This window comes from Toxorhynchites rutilus, chromosome 3, assembly GCF_029784135.1.
Source record: "Toxorhynchites rutilus septentrionalis strain SRP chromosome 3, ASM2978413v1, whole genome shotgun sequence".
In the NCBI taxonomy this organism is placed as follows: domain Eukaryota; kingdom Metazoa; phylum Arthropoda; class Insecta; order Diptera; family Culicidae; genus Toxorhynchites; species Toxorhynchites rutilus.
Genome location: NC_073746.1, coordinates 190512489 through 190532464, shown reverse-complemented (window position 1 = coordinate 190532464; position 19976 = coordinate 190512489). Strand labels below are relative to the sequence as shown.

General features: G+C 40.6%; 1 protein-coding gene across 4 annotated transcripts in view; it reads left to right on the top strand.

Annotated features, from left to right (window-relative positions):
- Window positions 1-19976, top strand: part of LOC129775246 (cytoplasmic phosphatidylinositol transfer protein 1) — a 54965-nt gene that overhangs the window by 18641 nt on the left and 16348 nt on the right. The gene's annotated exons all lie outside the window — the stretch shown is intronic.

Sequence of the window (19976 nt, the reverse complement as noted above, 5' to 3'; positions counted from 1 at the left end):
TTTATTTTGTTCATTTTGCACAATTTTGCCCTTTATGAATTGAGCAATTGAAGCTTTCATATTTGTCCATGTATAAATTTCTCGTAATTTCAGGTACAGTCTATGCTGACCTATATGTCCTCCTGTGGGTGTTTGGTGGTAATTTTGGAGAATATTTTGAATTACGCCAGGATTACTAATGAACTCAGGCGGTTTATAAATTATTATTTGCAAATTCTTAACTGTTTTCAGGGTTAATTCCTTAAACATTCCTATTGGTACCTTTTCAAATAATGTATCATGACATGATATCGCGATTTTCTTTATGTTACTCATTTTCATTTCGTATTCCAACATTGAAAGTGCAAACGCTAACGTTTGACTTCTCATTTTTGTTGTCCATTGTTTCATTATTGCATTTTTCTGCATTCGTTTATTTATTGTGAATAATATATTGTCATTTTCAAATGTCACTCGAAGCTTCGGTAATTTTCTTGTTTCAGTCGGGTTTTCTGTCGTATAAATAGAAAGTTGATCAGACTCTCTATTGTCTTTTTCGTTGGTTTTTTCTTTTACAATTTGTGTGCTCTTATCCTTCAATTTAATGGTTTCATTCATTTTTCGTGTCATTGACCTTGTATTAATCAAGAGCATGTTTAATGATTTCAATTCATCTGAAGACTTTACTATACGGGATAAAGCATCAGCACTTACGTTAGCTTTTCCTTGTATATATTCGATGTCGAAGTCAAAATCTTCTAAATCTAACCTCATTCTAGTAAGTTTAGAGGTTGGATTTTTCATATTAAATAAAAATACTAAAGGTCGATGATCGGTACGGACGAAAAATTTTCTTCCATACAGATATGCTTTAAAATAATTAATGGCCCAGTGAATCGCTGTAAGTTCCTTCAATATGACAGATTTATTTTTCTCTCCAGGTGTAAAACTTTTGCTTGCAAATGCTATTGGTCGGTCATTGCCTTCAATAATTTGAGATAAGACTGCTCCACACCCTACGTCTGAAGCATCTGTAGTTAAAATAAATTTTTGTGTGAAGTCTGGATATTGTAATACCATGGGGGACATCAAGAAAAATTTTAATGAGTTAAATGATTCATGACACTGAGGTGTCCATTCAAATTGTTTATTCTTTTTAAGCAACTGATTTAATGGGTGAGCAATAATTGCAAAGTTTGGTACAAATTTACGGTAGTAGTTACAAAAGGCTACAAACCGTCTGACTTCATCACTATTTTTTGGTTCAGGATAACTCTTTATCGTTTCAAATTTTGCATCATCAGGGAGAATTCCTTTATCAGTTATTCTATGACCAAGATAAGTGACTTCCTTGTTAAAAAATTTGCACTTCTGTAAGTTTAATTTCAAATTATATTTTCTTATTCTATCAAAAACTTTGGTTAAATTTTGAAAATGATGTTGAATAGAACATCCAATTACAATTATATCATCTATGTAGACAAAAGCTTGTTCTGGTGTCAGACCAGCCATTGCTATTGTCATCATTCTTTGAAAACTGTTTGGACTTATATTCAGGCCAAACGGTAGTCGGGTAAATTGGTAATGACCTGACTGGGTCGAAAACGAAGTAAATTTTCTAGAATTATTGTCCAACGAAATCTGATGGAATCCCGACATTAAATCTAGAGTTGAAAAATATTTCGCTCTACCAAGTTGATCCAGAATGGAATCAATCCTTGGCAATGGGAATTTATCTGGGAGTATCTTTTTGTTAAGCTGTCTGAAATCTATAACTAGGCGCCATTTTTTTCCTGCACCATCACTTTTTTTAGGTACTAGTAGTATTGGGTTATTATAAGGGGATATTGAAGGTTCAATAACATTTTCCTTCAACATCTTGTTAACTTGTGTTTGAATCTCCTCGCTTTGGGAATAAATAGTTTTGTAATTTGGTATATAAATCGGTACCTTGTCATTTAGATTGATATTTTGTTCATAAAAATTATTCACTGTGATTGGCTCATCCGGCAAGGAAAATATATCTGCATAATTTTTAATCAGTTTCTTTAGTTCATCTCTAGCATAAACAGGAACATTTTTGAAATCAATTTCTTTTAAAATTTCTTGATTCCGTTTTTCATCCTTGTTTGACTTAGTATTAATATTTAAAATTATATATTCATCTAACGGTTCCATTTTTGGATTAAAATCTGAACATAAAATGGTAATTGGTGAATTCGTTGTATTTATTAATTTTATGTATTGACTATTCTTTGATATTATTGTATTTCCACAGAACACACCGGGTTTAATTTCTTGTGAAAGTAAAACCATGTCTTCTGTGATATTTAAATTTGGAATTTTTCTGACTACCTCACAACGCTGTGGCAGTACTATAGATTGATTCAAATGATCTTCTATTGGAATTGAAATTAGATTATCGTCATGATTAAAATTTAGTAACCAGTATTCACAATCAATGGTACACTTGTACTTGACCAAAAAGTCGCGTCCAAGTAAACCATCTGTTGGAATTGGAAAATTAAATTGTACTAATTGAAAATTGTGAGAAATTATAAATCCATTAGTAGTTTGCAAATAAGTATCTGTTTCAGCTATGGTTTCTAAGACACCATCTGTAATGCCAGTTACTTTGTATTTCTTTGAATAGTCAATTCTTTGGTTAGTAGATATTCCATTGCATTTAAAAACAGAAATGTCTGCACCGCTATCTATAATAAATGTACATTTTGTATTAGTCATTTGAACAAATAATGTGATGAAATTGGCTGCATTTAGATTCATCGCGAAGACTGGTTTTGATTTTGTGCCGGTCTTTGATGAAAAGCAGTTGGTTGGCCTAAAAAAGAAAAATTTTGCTGATTGAAACCTAATGGAGAATGGTTCGTGTTCATATTATCATTACGCATTGGTACCATTTGATTGGTGAATGTTTGCGTTTCGACTTGAGCTGCTTCCATGGGGAACATGCGACTCGGGAAATTTCTATTAATGTTATTGTTAAACCTTCCACGTCCATTCGAGTTTGAATAGGAGGTGTTACGTTGAAAATAATTTCTGAAATTCCCATTATGACCATTATTGCGTGATTGAAAATTTTGATTACTATTGTAATTTTTATTATTATGACGAAAATTGGAATGATTGTGCTTCCGAAATCCTGAGGACCTATATCCATTTTGATGGAGGTGACCTTGGGCGGAAAATGTTAAGATAGCAGAATGTTGGCTACTTGAACCATTTTCTTGCACTTTCTGAACAGCATTTTGAACACTATCAAAAGATCCAGCTTTTAAAATGAGTTTAGTTTCACTGTTGGACACTCCATTAATTAAAGCATCCACAGCTGCTTTTGTAACCATTTTCTTCGCTACTTCCTCCGGGATTTTTTGTTGAATGTAGGTACTTTTCAACCTATCTGAAATTTTCTCGATTTGTTCGCAAAATGAATCCAAATTGTCTTTCTGCTTAATCGACTTCAATTTTGCTATAATTTGTTCAGGGGATGTTAAATCCTGACATTTCTCTGTAATGTGTGTGATAAATTGATTAAATGTATTTATATTAGCTGGTAAGCCAAGGCGAGCTTTTCCTGTTATTCTTGTCTTCAGGAACTTAAGCAGCATTGCTTGATGAGGTTCTTCAGTTAAATCTTTCAGTAAACTACAAGCATCAATGAATGCTTGTAAGCCATCACTGGCTCCATCATACATTTGTACTACAGCAGTTGCTGTGCGCACATCAAAATTAGCCACTGTAGTAGTCATAATGATTTTATTATTCAATATTTCTAGAGCATATGTTTGTTTTGTCAGTAACTGCTCATAATCTAGAATCAACTCATTGTACTCTAAAGTATGTATTTTTCCTTGCAATGTAATCAAAATTTGATTATATTTTAATATAATTTCATTTAAAGTATTCTTTTGCTTTTCAATTAAACTTTTTGTATTTATGTTATTTTTAGATTTTTTTATGTTACTTAATAAATCATTAAATTGACCTTTTAATATTTTTAAGCAAAATGTTTGATCCGTCATCCGGTCTTAATTAATCTGATAGACTTAGCTCACCACTCATTATCATCTGCATCGCTGCGTTGCTATTCTCGATCACTCCTACTCAGCTCCTTATTTTGGCAGCGGACACACCACCCAGCGGTGTTGGCTATAATTGATGTATATAATTTTTTGTATATTCGCACTGTTTACCCATTTATGGCGGGGTAGACGCCTTTCTGTTCATTATTGTTCAAGTTTATTTGCACTAAAATTGTTCTTAGATCACTTGATCACGCGGGAGCTACTAGAGGGCTCGGCGGGACACATAACGTTTTTCTTCTTGCAGTTTCTTAGCTTTAATTAACTTGGTTAGTTTATTCACACGCGAATTTCTATTCTCATATACTTTCGCAACGTTCACTTTTGTTTTAGCATTTGTGCCTTCATTGTCCACATACTCAACCACCAGTGTGTGGCTCTTGGAGTCCGATTTATGAAACTTAATGAACTCTGCACTGTTTTTGAATTCTTCTACTGCCGCATCTATAATCCGTTCCACACGAACTCTCTCTAACACTTGGTCCCAGAAATCACACATTTTTGATTATATATATATTTTTTTTTCACTCCGAATGTTTTAATCGTCAAACCAACTACACTTGGCGTAAATTACTTAACTGCACTTCTCTACGTGCGGCTTCGTTGATCGTGCTCTTCACATATTTTGTGTACACTTTTGCGCAAAGGAAAATCAACACGATCACTATTAATGTTACCGCTATTACTGTGTGTTCGTTTGCACCACTTGCATTTGTGACAATCTCGTCACTACTGAAGAAACCCATGTTTCCGCAACGTCCTTTTTTTCAACACTTTGACTATTTTACTCGGTCGCCATTTGGGATATGTCGTGTGGTGATTGATTAACCGCGCAAACAAACACCAATCCGATGTAACACGTAACACTAACTCACGGATTTCTTTCTATTCATTGCAAAAATAAGAGACGTTATCTCTCGTTGACGGTTAAAAACATAATCGTTTTATTCACGTTCTTTTACAATCAGGATAGTTCTTAATTCTAGTACCGCTAATACAATATGTTAAACTGGAGGGAGAAACCTGGAACAACTATTTACTGATTATCCAATCAGAAGTAAGTAAATTGAAATGACAAATACCAATATGCATACGTGAACGCATTGTCGCTATGTTCTAGGCGTGTGCGGATGGCTCATAGATAGAGCGAAAGAATATAATTGCTTAGCGCGATGGGTGTTCCATGAAATACGATGCCATGAGACCGTTTCAAGTATGGTGCAACATGTATATCGATTATTGAGTCAACGCTTAATGCTTGGGAACACAAGTGCCCTAATTTAGTTGCAACACTTGTGTGAAATGGAAAAGGTTCAGCTATAATCGATTAGCTGTGAATAGACATGATCCAGCGAAGATATGTTATGCATGCAATTATGAATAAGCATAAATAACGTATGCGTGGGAACATCTTGAAAATAAACCAATTCTGGTTTCAAGGGTTGTAAATTTCTCTGGAAACATTAAGATCAATTATTTATGATCTTTGGGGAATCTGGTATAGCACACATTCTTGCCAGCGGCTTTTTATGAATTTCTGGAGATGTGTCACATAACAGTACATACGGTAATCGTACCGGACAGTGGTCGGTTAAAACATTGTCACTTTTATTGCTAAACACCGCGCACGCACTTGTCTAGCAATATCACGTCGGGGTCACCAATGTTCAATGTTAAAACTCCCAACACCCCGGGGTGCTGGAAAGTTACAGGAGTTTCTTTCAAAAGAACTGACCGCATTCGTCTAACTTCGGAAAAGAACTGAACTTTGTTTCTATGATTTTGAATAAAGAGAATAGAGGTAGATTTCATATTACTTCACTACGTGTGCACAAAATGTGCCCTCTTCGTTGATGAGTGCGGCATCAAACCGCGCTGCTGTTGTTCGGGCGCGCCCCCGCTGGGCGGCTTCCAATTGCTGCAGTCGTTTGGCGTTCCTACGCCAGTGGAAAATGATGATGGCGATGATGATCGCCACGACGAATGCCCCGTCCATCGAATATGATGCCACATCGTGCATCGAGATTGTGTTCTCGACCGTATCGCTTCCAAACATTGTTGCTCCGGGTACCTTGGATGATGATCGATCGGATATTTCACGTTACTTGATCCAGTGATTAGGTAGTCATTCCGTTTTATGACTTCTTGGGAAGTCCAAAATTGCTGATGAGGACTTCCGTTGGTGGTAAATCGAATAATTGTTGAATTCCTTACACGCGCGTTGCTCAAATTACGGAGGCGTTGACTGCTCCGAATTGAGCGCTTCCAATGGGAAATCGAATGATTGTTTGATTGCTTAGGCGCGTGTGGCTCCGATTACGGAGTCAATGGCTACTCCGATTGTGATCACTTCCAGCCACTCCGCGTCGTAAGCTGTAGCATTAAAGCTCATAGAGCAAATGCTCTTTTTGCATTTCTGATATTCGTTTTTTAACCGGAAAAAATTCCGAAAATTGAAGTGTTGCATTATAAAAATAAACACATGTTTTAAACATTAGATCACCAAATCGTATTATTTCATTTATCGCATACAAAAAGTAATAATAGATAATAGTATTGCAGAGAATAAAAATTTATTGATATGACTCATCAAAATATGCTCCCTACTGAGAGCATCCGTATTCCAAACATATAAGTGCACAGCACACATTCAGAATTTGAGCACATTTTGTAGGAGTATAGCGGAAACACTTGATGGTGAAAATGATTTTTTTGTATTTGAATTTTTAATGTTAGAGAATTTGCGAATTTGCTCTGGCTGCTCTAAATTGGGAGTTGTTAACACAAAAAATGGCTCAACAATGAATCAAAAAATGAATACTAGACATCTGTAGCATGATTTCAAACCCATTTCAAACCCGATCCCTAATCCATTTCAAAACTCAAACTTCAAAAATCCCATACCAAATTCCATTTTTTCCATAAGCAGTTAATTGTTTTCTAACGAATGACTCATGCGCAAGCACTTCAATGTTTACGATTCCCACAAGCATAACTGCATAAATTCGTTAATTACTTTTCTCCCACAAATATCCATCACCCATAAAAACTAGCCACATGCGCTAGCGGTATTAATGCATTCTTACATCATACCGCGCGCAGTTGATGGCAATAAACCTAAACCAAAACAGACCTAGTTCTGTTCCGATGAAATACGCGACAGTTTACAAAGTCGTAACACTTTACGATTTACCATGAAATCGATATGCACTATGCGATATGCGCGCTTACGCGCAGTAAGCATTTTTTATTCTTTACCCCAATCACATCGAACACGGCATTCGATTGATTGGCTATTTCTCTATGACTTGGCTCCTCCCAACGAATTAAAGAAAGAAAGAACTCTACACAATTATTGTAAAAGGTTAGCTTAAGACTTTCGTGTTTAATATTAAGTTAGTTCTAGAGACACACTCCGCACGGACGGTCGCGTGGAGTTTTTAGCTATTAAAAGGGGAATCATTTTCAAAGTAAATAAACGGAAGTGGTTATTTTCTAAAAGTAAAAGAAGTGTTTCAATACGAGAGCGATGACGTTATGGTAAAGGTTCGAATAGTAAACATCAGAACAAGTTAACACATAATTTATATTATTTGATAATTTATTGTTAAAAAAGAGAAAAAAATAAAATCGTTGGTGGCAATATAGATGTCGGTATTAGGATTGGGCGATCTTTATAAAAAGATCGACCTTATCGAATCGATTTTCCAAACGACGCACAATGCGTTGAATATATGGGGATGCGGGACAAAAATCAAAACAAACCCCTATAGTCATTTTTTCGGATAGGTATAATGGAAAAAATGTTAGTTATAATGAAATCTACTATTTGCATTGAAGACTTATGTATTATACGTAATCGCAAAAGTGTCTTAAGCGCCAAATTAATAGAGTATAGTATATTAATAGTGACATAAAATTAAATTGTTCTCTGGAATGCTTCTCCTGTTTAGATAAAAGGCTAATAACACACAATCTTTTATATCTCATCCGACGACACAGTGACCTTAACGCCACCGTGGTATTTGGACATTTAAATTTTTCGCCCCGACAATATTATACGGAGAATTGTAGCGAAATTCGTTATCAGCTCCACACTTACCCCTGTTATTTCCGAGGTGGTTTGTGGATCCGAGAATGGCAATCTGTTGAAATGAATGATAGTTATTTTTTATACACTATTAAACATTCTATAATACTAACCTGTAACCGATGTGAATTACGCATTCAAAACATTTTATCTTGCAATGCAGTGGTGACAGGCCTAACTTGTAAGTTTCGGTATTTGGTACTGTCTCAACAGCCTTCGATGTATTCATCTTTTTCGGAAAAGATCCACAAATTAAGCATTTTGCAAAAGCTTTATTTAATGTGTTCCACCTTTCCATCTATCATAGTAAGATGGAATTCAAAACTCACAACGATCTGAGCGCTATCGTTGTTAATGATGAAAATCTGTAACGCTTTAATTTTCTTCTCCATTTCTGACTGAATGCCAAGAATAGCTTGTGAGTCTTCCTTCGTGAACACAAATTTAAGGGGTCTACAGTACGATGTTGAACTTGGCCGAGGATTCATCCAGATGATAGCGTTAGCGGTCGCAGAGATCAATTTAGGAGTTATTTTTGCTTTTTCTTGTTTCAATGCATAAAGACTTGGTAGCAAATTTGGATGTATTCCATTCAAAGTACTTCGAAGTACATTGTACTTTCTTTCAGAGAGATCTAAATCAACATATAGAGCCAGTGCTTGTGCCGCCGTCAGTGTTTTCTCCTGATTTTCACTCGAACAGTTTGAGACATTGGCAGCGAATGCAATCTCTTCAGGTGCATTGTTGTTAACAAGATCTTCAACACGTCGCATTTTTGTCTTTTCCGAACATTCGTTAAACGATTTCTGAGGTCTTCCTTTACCAATTTGAGGAACAGACTGCAAATCGACTTTAGTTCTACTTTTCTGGTGTGCCGGAAGCTTAACTGGTTTTGACAACCAGTCAGAATTTTGCTTTACGAATATTGAATATGATCTGCAGAATTTCGACCATCTCTGGTTAATTTTGTAGTAATAAACATTGCAAAATTTCAAAAACTCTTCTTTAAATTCTTTAGAGAAATCATCTGTATCATAAAAACTCAACAAAAAGGTGAACAAACGATCTTTTCTTTGGGAGGGGTCAACTGGGAGCCATTGTTCGAAAATTTGCTTATTCTTGATTGTAGAAATATCATCTAAAAAACGAAAACAAAAAAAACAAAAAAAGCAGACTTGCGCAACAAGAATCACTTGCAGAATATCAAGGGTATAATGACTGAAAAGTTGAGGGGTGTTTTGGAGCGGAACTCCGCGGAACTTTTTTTGCCGAAGGATTTGAAATTTTAGTATCTTTTTTTTTAAGGAACAAAACTACCTTAACAAAGAAGTATTTATTTTCACAGTGATTGCGGCATGCCCCAATAATAGTTAAGGAAACGGATTATACTTACGTGTTGCTACTGTCGCCATTTCGGGTTTCACTCTAAAAGATATCGAACGTAAACGAAAACTCAATGTAAAACTGTGATGAATCACTGAAAATTAATTTGCCACGTGCTTAGAAGAAACTTCTTGACTGCACATGCTTGTTCTGACAAATGGGGTGGGCTAACAAAGCTACTGAGATCGTTTCAGCATGCCGGAAACATGTATAAAACACACCGCCTACTTAGTTTGGGTGAGTATAAAAGTGTTTTTTTTTTACTTTTGTTTATGGGGCGCTGCACTTTGCGGCGTAGGGATCGATCCACTGATTGAATCGGTACCAAAGAATCGATCTTTGCTGAATCGATCTTTGCCGAATCAAATTTTGAAAAATCAAAAACTTTTTTGATTTATCTGCTTGTTCAAATATCAAAAGCATTTTGTTTTGTTTCTCAGCATGAAGACCATAGCCACCGTGCATTCATCTTGTGCCGTTAGGTAGTCGTTTTGTTAAATAAATTAATTGAAAAATCATTATTGGAAATCCAACAACCGCCCAGAACTCAGCTGACAATGATCCAACAAAAGCCAATCGTGCCATGCATCTGCCATTCAGTCGAAGCCGATTTCCGATTTCGGCGCCAGATGTAGAAAACAATCTTCCGCCTTTAATTGATGTCAACATCAGGTGAATGATCCTATGCACAACTGGTTACAGTTCATCCCCTCTGTAGCTGTCGTTAGTTTTATCTCTGTCAGCATTTGTACAGAAGTATATCGTAGAAGAAGCAATCCAAACGTTGACATTATGTTTAAAAAAAAATGTTAAGTGGCCTTTGGTGAGATAAAATATCGATGGATACTGAAAACCCAATCTACGAAAAGATCGAAAAGATTGAAATAAAAAAAACGATTTTCTCAATTTTCTCGATCGATCCAAAAAATCGGAAATCGGAATGGAAAAGATCGATCTTCTTAGAATCGATCCGAGATCGCCCAATCCTAGTCGGTACCCGATAAAGGGTTAAAAATATATGGTAACAGTTTTCACTGACCATTTTGGAATTGAATTCAAAGAGTTCACCGCAATCCTACAAACAGAGCAACTGATTGCAGGTAGCAGCACCTGTGAGCCGTCAACGCGAACTGTTCGAATTTCTTTCGAACAGTTTGAAATAATTCGATCCAAATTAGCAATACCTTTGAAATAAGGAATGCAAAATTATAACTCGTTCGAGTTCGCAGTTTCGAACGAAATGCAAATCCGACGGAATGCAGAATAGGGGTGCCTTATTCAACAATAATAATATGTAAACATTTTTTCTCAACTAGTCGCGAATGATTTTGACTTAGAAATTTGGAACTAAGGATATTTTGGCATAAAAAATATAACCGAAATCAAAACAAAAGTCGAGACTCAAAGCCCAGACAAAAACCCACGAAAAACGAACCGTCCGTCTCCGTCAATAATGTCCGATTCACATAGAACTTTACGGAAAAGAACGTTCACGTTCCGTCAACGTCTTCATCAATTCACACATGCAGTTTATGCTTGCGCCTGCACCGTCCCGTCAAATATCTCATTTATTTTATTTTTCATTCATTTTATTTATTTTAATTAATCCATCTGACATCAAATTGTCTTAATGGACCTAATCAAGTCAGTATCAAATACACGCATTGTGTCAACAATACACGAGTGTCAACTTATTTCAAAATAATCATTTAATTTAATCCGAAGCGCATTGCTAGCGAAATTAAAGTCGAAGATGTTGAAAATCCTATTGAATGTAGCAGACATAAACTCCAACGGATCATGCTGGCTGTTGAAACACACGGAATTTCCACGGGAGATTATGGGCAATCTCAGGAGCAAACACGTTTTTAATGTGTGTAGCTTCAAGCTGTAAATTTTTAATTCAATCAATATTAATTTGTTTATAATTCAATGTAGTTTTAATTTATGACTCACATTTCTGTCCCCTAACTTTTAATTTGTGTAATTCGTGTGTTCAATAGTAAGTTTTATAAATTTCACTTTTCAATCTAATTGTTCACGTCTGCCTATTGTGTTCTTTAGCTTGTGTTTTGTATGTCTGATTGTTTGTCTATTTTAATTCGGTTCGCACTGTCAGTCATGTCACTGTCACCTAGTTTCGACATTTCGCCTGCCTCATCGACCCAACGGGGTTCGCTCGCAACATCCCCCGCCCCGTATTGCTGGTGTTCTGATCCAGCTATACCACGGTCTGCGAGATCGAGCACCACCAACCTGGTAACGGGCCTCTGGAAGACTCCGTTGTTAGTCAAAACATCTGCTTTGCGGATCCGCCCATCTTTACCTTGGTACACTCGCTCAACCCGCCCTCTAGTCCAGCTGTTCCTGACTGTCTTCTCTACTATAACCACCAGATCCCCCACCTTAATTGGCTCAACGTCTTCTATCCACTTTCCTCTTAGCGCAATCACCGGTAGGTACTCGCGGATCCAGCAAGACCAGAATTGATCCAACAGGCTTTGAATCTGGTTCCAGTTACTGCGCAAAGTATCACGTTCGTTCGTCGGCGTCTTCGTAGGCTGCACAACTCCGGATGAACTAAGCAGGATGAAGTGGTTTGGAGTAAGAGACTCCTGGCAATCGTCCTCCAATGGCACATAAGTTAACGGCCTTGAGTTCACCATTGATGCTGCTTCAGCTACAAATGTGGCGAATGTCTCTTCATTCGGCTTATTCGGAAGTTTCAGAGCTGCCAATGCGGCCTTGACGGTTCTGACGAGACGCTCCCAGGCTCCGCCCATATGTGGCGCCGCTGGTGGATTCAGGTGCCATTGAGTACGAGTGTTGGTGAACGTCTCTGACAACTCTTGATTCACGTTTCGCAGCGATTCGGCCAATTCTCTCCTTGCCCCCACAAAATTAGTTCCTTGATCGCTGTATATTTCCTGTGGGGAACCTCTGCAGGAAATAAATCGGGGAATAGCCAGTTTGCACGACTCTGTTGTCAGAGTGTGTACAACTTCCAGATGGACACCTCTGACTGTTAGGCAGCAGAAAAGAGCGATCCATCGCTTAACACTTGATCGGTTGACCTTGATCAGGAACGGGCCACAATAATCGAGGCCAACGAAAGTGAAAGCACGCACATGCGGCGACAATCTTGCTGACGGTAACGGAGACATTTTCGGCGTTTTGGGTCTACTCTTGTAAACACGGCACCAGACACAGTTCTTGGATATCTGACGAACTGCTGCCCGGAGTCTAGATACACGGTATTTTTGGGGGCTCTCGTTCACTACTGATTCGTTGCTACTGTGTCCATATCTGCGGTGATAGTAGTCGATCATCAGACACGTCACACGATGATATCTCGGCAGAATCACCGGATACCTCGTTTCGTACGACACATATAAAGCATTGTTCATCCGACTCTCCATCCGTATAACACCCAGTCTTGTCGATCCTTGGATTCCAATCCGGCGTTTGCTTCTTCTTTAATGTGGCCGCTTCGTCGGGATATGATTCTTCCTGCACCGCTTGATAGATTCTTGCCTCCGCCAGCTGTAGATACTCACGAGTTAACTCCTTCGAATCTTTTCTTCGCCGACTGCGGTCTCCGAACAAATAAACATATGCCAGAGCTCTTATAAGTCGTTCAAATTTTGAGAAGCGTTCAAATTGAATAAATGGCGAGACCACAGTTGCATGATGGAGATGAACCATTCTTAGTTCCTCGCAAGTCTCTATTTCCTGTAGTCTCTGCTGCGGCCATCGATCTTCTTCCTCGTACAGGAACTCTGGGGCTGTGAACCAGCGTGAAGCTTCGTCGTATACTGCCTCCTTCTTCCATTTTGTCGCTTCGTCCGCGACATTCTTCCCAGTAGGAACCCACCTCCATTCAGCAACGGTGGATTCACTGATGATTTCACTTATTCTGAATGCCACGTAAGGCTTGTAACGGCGGTGATCCGAGCGTATCCACGATAAGACGGTTGTGGAGTCCGTCCAGAACACTCGTCGAAGAATCGGTAGATCGTGATTTTCAGCTATCGATTTCGCTAAACGCGTTCCGATCACTGCCGCTTGCAGCTCAAGTCGTGGAATCGATAGAGCTTTTACTGGAGCAACTTTACTCTTCGACGAAACTAGGGCACACCGTACTTGATCTCGATCAATTACCCGGAAATACCCAACACAAGCGAAAGCCTCCTCGCTGGCGTCCACAAAGATATGGAGTTCCATGGTGTCCAAACTATTAGGACAATATCCCGGGAAGTAGCAACGCGGGATAGTTATTTCTTTTAGATGAGACAAAGTTGTCGTCCACCGCTGCCATCGAACGAAGTTGGTTGCAGAAATGGCGTCGTCCCATCCAGTACCACTTTTCCAGACTTCTTGGATGATTATTTTCCCGTGGATCACTAGCATCGTTATCAACCCCAGAGGGTCGAACACGCTCATAACCACTCGGAGGATCTGACGTTTCGTTGGAACTATCTTTTCTTCGAGTAGGCCCCGTAACTCATCTCGTAGTACCAATGAAAACCTGAAGACATCTTCGTCGGGAATCCAGGATATTCCCAACACGCGCTCGCATCCATTACCCTTATCCAGGGTAAATGTTCTCACTGATTCTCCTGATCCGTTCCCAATTTGGTTAACTACTTCTGTCTTATTCGAAAGCCAATTCCGGATCTCGAATCCGGCTCTTCCATGGACCAGCTTTACGTCGTTGGCAACGGTGATAGCTTCGTTGATGGTATCAAAGCTGTCGAGGTAGTCGTCGACATACTGGCTCCGGATGATTGCTTGCGCCGCCCTTGGGTACGTCTTCTCGTGCTCTTTTGCATTCAAGTTCTTGACGAATTGTGAACTGCACGGGGAACACGCGGAGCCGAATACCGCCACGTCCATTACGTAAGTGTCAACAGGTTGCGTAGGATCGTCTCTCCAGAGAAATCTCTGTGAGTCTCGATCAGCGCCACGAATCAAAACCTGGTGAAACATCTCTTTGATGTCACCACTAATCGCCACCTTCCGTTGGCGGAAACGACTGAGAACACCAGGAAGAGATGTGAGGAGATCTGGTCCTTTGAGGATCATACTGTTGAAAGACACCTTCTCCGATTTCGCCGCCGCATCCCAGACGATACGGACTTTCGCTGGTTTCTTTGGGTTCTCCACAAAACCCAGGGGAAAGTACCAAACTCGACGAGGATCAGCGGACCACAATTCTTCCTCCGTGATGATATGGGCATAGCCCTTGAGTTGATAGTCCTTCAGTTGTTGTCTGATGTTTTCATAGACTGTTGGTTTACCCGTCAGCTGCCGTTCTACACACAAGAGACGTCGTGTCGCCATAGGTAAACTGTCAGGAAACTCGATATAATCGGAGCGCCACAAAAGTCCTGTCTCGAAACGCCCCGTAGATGTTCTGTGGGTTGTTGCTTCCAATATCGTACGAGCTCGGTAAATGTCAGCAGATTCAAGTAAAGGTGTAGCACGGACACCTGCGCTTTCCACATCAAAAAAGTTTTGTACCAGGTTGTGCAGCTCATCTTCCGAAGAACGTGTGCACACATGAACGTAACGCTGTCTATTGAACGTTATGGTTCCTGGTAAGCTACCATATATCATCCAACCTAATCGGGTCTTCGCCGCCACCGGTTCACCTGATTTTCCTTCTTTAATCTTCAAGCTGGCACACAGACGCGTGTTGTTCAAACCAATCAATAACTGCGGTGTTACACGTTGATAATCTTCTATCGCTAAACCTTGGAGATGCTGGAACCTTTCCTGCAACTCACTGTATACCATCGTCTGCGTTGGAAGTTTCAAAGATGATACTGTGTGGACATCCTTCAAGGCGAATTCCTTGGCCTTTCCACGACCCGAGATTCGGAGCTGTAGTATTTGTGAATCAGGTTCTGCGCGGGTCACACCACTCGTCCACTGCATACACAACGGTTGCAGCTCGCCATTGGCGTTCAGTTTCTTCGCCAAGTCTTTATCCACCAGAGTGAGTTCTGATCCGTCATCCAAGAACGCATACGTGCTCACTTGAACATTTTTGCCATGAAGTGTAACGGGAATCAAACGAAACAACGTGGAACCATTTTCATCACAATGAAGGGATACGGTGCCCATGGGCGTTGATTTTTTTTCTTGTTTGATTTCACAGGTCGATTTCACCGAATGGAGCAGCCTGTGGTGTCGGTACTCACATCCGTCTATTCCGCACACATTACTTTTGCATGGCCGCTTTCCGTGAGACGTAAGACATCGACGGCATAAACTGTTTTGCTGGACCAATTTCCAACGGGTGTCGACATCTAGTTTTCGGAACTCGAAACAATCCTTCGTTTTGTGCCCAGCTTTCTTGCAGATAGGACACGGTTTAGGATTGAATTGTTCATCTGCAGAGGTGGAAGAATCACCCACAACCGAATGACTGTTGATATAGCCCCTATCCTTACGCTTCTCGCTATTGGGCTCAGTCACGACCACTACAGGTGAAACCACATGACTTACTGCAGAAACTAGTGACGTCATGAAACTGGAAAAAGTTGCTACATCAGGTGCTTCAACACGGCTTTGGTATAACGCCCACTCCAGACGAATGTTGGAAGGAAGTTTCTCTACAAGTTCTTGGAGAAGCGTGGGATTCTTCATATGATTTTCTAGACCAACTGCTTGCAAATGAGCACATAAGTTTTGCACAACAAGACCGAACCCTATCAAACTGTCGAGTTTATCCGCTTTTGGTGCAGGAGTTGATCTTGCTTTAGTCAGCAGAGTGTTGGCAATCAACTCCGGCCTGCCATATAGCATGTATAGCGTAGACAATACTTGAGGAAGTGTCGATGGGTGGAGGAGGAAACTTTTCACAGCTTCCCGAGCTTTGCCTTGAAGGCACCGTTGAAGGCGCATCAGATTTTCGGAGTCCGAATAGCCACACATTTGAGTAGTGTTATTGTAGCTTGATATGAATATGGGCCAGTCGGACGGGTCTCCTTTGAACCAAGGTAATTCCTTTGGAACCACGTTGCGTGCCTGTAACTGCTGAACATTAGGTCCGTACAGTTGTTGAGATCCTGTAGCTACAGGCGCGAGAGACGGGAGGACAACGGGGGTCTGGTAGTCAGGAACAGTAGCAGTAGGCACATGACCATAATTTGGAACCATATACCTGTCGTTAACGTGCTGGGGTGGACCAATTACCTTACCAAAATGTGTTCTTAAGGGATTAGAGGGCGGGTGTGTATAGATTAAATGAGTGTTTTGTGTAGAGCAGTGTATTTCTTGAGCAGATTCTCGTTTATTCTGACATGCAACATCATGCAACGGTTGGAAACCTACCTCGGTCGGTCTTACTTCACCTGGCCTAACATCATGAGGTATCTCCTGAAAGCGTGCGTGAGACGGGGGATGTGCTTGTGTGATGTGTTGAAACTCGAACTGTTGCCTCTGCGCTGCTGGCTGTCCTGATTGCTGCTGAATCGGAGTTGATGACGCAATCAGCGGTTTTGCGAATCGTTGAGTTACCACCGATGCTCTCATAGGCAGCATTTGTATCTGCTTCTGCTGCTCCGATGACGTCATTTGCGGTATCACTTGCGTTGTATTGGGCTCTGGAATGGGACGTTCCTACGGGAGATTGCAACACTGTGGTCGGTTTCGTATTCGACGGGATAATAGTTGGGTTTTGAATTTCCCCTGATACCACTTCCGAAGTCGGTAAAACCTGAACATTAAGCCATTGCTTCACTTTGTTTGCGCTGCTCCTGTTCGTATGAAAACTTCTGCAACTTCCACCGTCGTCTTCTTCAGCCATACTTCGCATCACTTCATACCACTTTGTCAAAAATTCCTTTTCCAAGCGTTCCTTCTCTTTCAATTCCTTCTCACAACGTTCCCTCTCCTGCTGGTTTTCCTTCTGTTGGATGTCCTTCTCCTTTTGAAGTCGTTCATTGAGCAAATTTTCATTAAGCTTCTTCTCTTCCTCAAGTCGCTTAAGCTCCAGCTCGGCCAATCTTGCTTTGGCACTGGAAGTAGTAGATTTGCACGATAATGCACTACTCGTCAGCTGTTGAGTGTGTGTTGAGCAGTCCTTACAGGCAAAACTACGCTGCTCTATCGACTCGTTGACACCAGCGCAGGATAGGTGAAACCAACGCTCACATTTATCACATTCAACTTGTTTCTCCTTCCAGTCCGGTTCAGAGCATGCAGCACAGTTACGTGGTGTTGTTTGGAGGTTATTTTGAGGTTCCAACTCCTTTACCTGCTTTGCACCTCGTTTTCCGGAATTTTTCGAAGCCATTCGTAGGTTTATCCCAGATAGGTTGATGAAGAGTGGAAGAAATCTTGAAGTTTGTTGAAACACACGGAATTTCCACGGGAGATTATGGGCAATCTCAAGAGCAAACACGTTTTTAATGTGTGTAGCTTCAAGCTGTAAATTTTTAATTCAATCAATTTTAATTTGTTTATAATTCAATGTAGTTTTAATTTATGACTCACATTTCTGTCCCCTAACTTTTAATTTGTGTAATTAATTTAAATTAATTTAAATTTGTTGTAATAAATTTCACTTTTCAATCTAATTGTTCACGTCTGCCTATTGTGTTCTTTAGCTTGTGTTTTGTATGTCTGATTGTTTGTCTATTTTAATTCGGTTCGCACTGTCAGTCATGTCACTGTCACCTAGTTTCGACATTTCGCCTGCCTCATCAACCCAACGGGGTTCGCTCGCAACATCCCCCGCCCCGTATTGCTGGTGTTCTGATCCAGCTATACCACGGTCTGCGAGATCGAGCACCACCAACTTCGTAACGGGCCTCTGGAAGACTCCGTTGTTGGTCAAAACATCTGCTTTGCGGATCCGCCCATCTTTACCTTGGTACACTCGCTCAACCCGCCCTCTAGTCCAGCTGTTCCTGACTGTCTCCTCTACTATAACCACCAGATCCCCCACCTTAATTGGCTCAACGTCTTCTATCCACTTTCCTCTTAGCGCAATCACCGGTAGGTACTCGCGGATCCAGCGAGACCAGAATTGATCCAACAGGCTTTGAATCTGGTTCCAGTTACTGCGCAAAGTATCACGTTCGTTCGTCGGCGTCTTCGTAGGCTGCACAACTCCGGATGAACTAAGCAGGATGAAGTGGTTTGGAGTAAGAGACTCCTGGCAATCTTCCTCCAATGGCACATAAGTTAACGGCCTTGAGTTCACCATTGATGCTGCTTCAGCTACAAATGTGGCGAATGTCTCTTCATTCGGCTTATTCGGAAGTTTCAGAGCTGCCAATGCGGCCTTGACGGTTCTGACGAGACGCTCCCAGGCTCCGCCCATATGTGGCGCCGCTGGTGGATTCAGGTGCCATTGAGTACGAGTGTTGGTGAACGTCTCAGACAACTCTTGATTCACGTTTCGCAGCGATTCAGCGAATTGCCCCCACAAAATTAGTACCTTGATCGCTGTATATTTCCTGTGGGGAACCTCTGCAGGAAATAAATCGGCGAATAGCCAGTTTGCACGACTCTGTTGTCAGAGTGTGTACAACTTCCAGATGGACACCTCTGACTGTTAGGCAGCAGAAAAGAGCGATCCATCGCTTAACACTTGATCGGTTGACCTTGATCAGGAACGGGCCACAATAATCGAGGCCAACGAAAGTGAAAGCACGCACATGCGGCGACAATCTTGCTGACGGTAGCGGAGATATTTTCGGCGTTTTGGGTCTACTCTTGTAAACACGGCACCAGACACAGTTCTTGGATATCTGACGAACTGCTGCCCGGAGTCTAGATACACGGTATTTTTGGCGGATCTCGTTCACTACTGATTCGTTGCTACTGTGTCCATATCTGCGGTGATAGTAGTCGATCATCAGACACGTCACACGATGATATCTCGGCAGAATCACCGGATACCTCGTTTCGTACGGCACATATAAAGCATTGTTCATCCGACTCTCCATCCGTATAACACCCAGTCTTGTCGATCCTTGGATTCCAATCCGGCGTTTGCTTCTTCTTTAATGTGGCCGCTTCGTCGGGATATGATTCTTCCTGCACCGCTTGATAGATTCTTGCCTCCGCCAGCTGTAGATACTCACGAGTTAACTCCTTCGAATCTTTTCTTCGCCGACTGCGTCTCCGAACAAATAAACATATGCCAGAGCTCTTATAAGTCGTTCAAATTTTGAGAAGCGTTCAAATTGAACCACAGTTGCATGATGGAGATGAACCATTCTTAGTTCCTCGCAAGTCTCTATTTCCTGTAGTCTCTGCTGCGGCCATCGATCTTCTTCCTCGAAGAGGAACTCTGGGGCTGTGAACCAGCGTGAAGCTTCGTCGTATACTGCCTCCTTCTTCCATTTTGTCGCTTCGTCCGCGACATTCTTCCCAGTAGGAACCCACCTCCATTCAGCAAC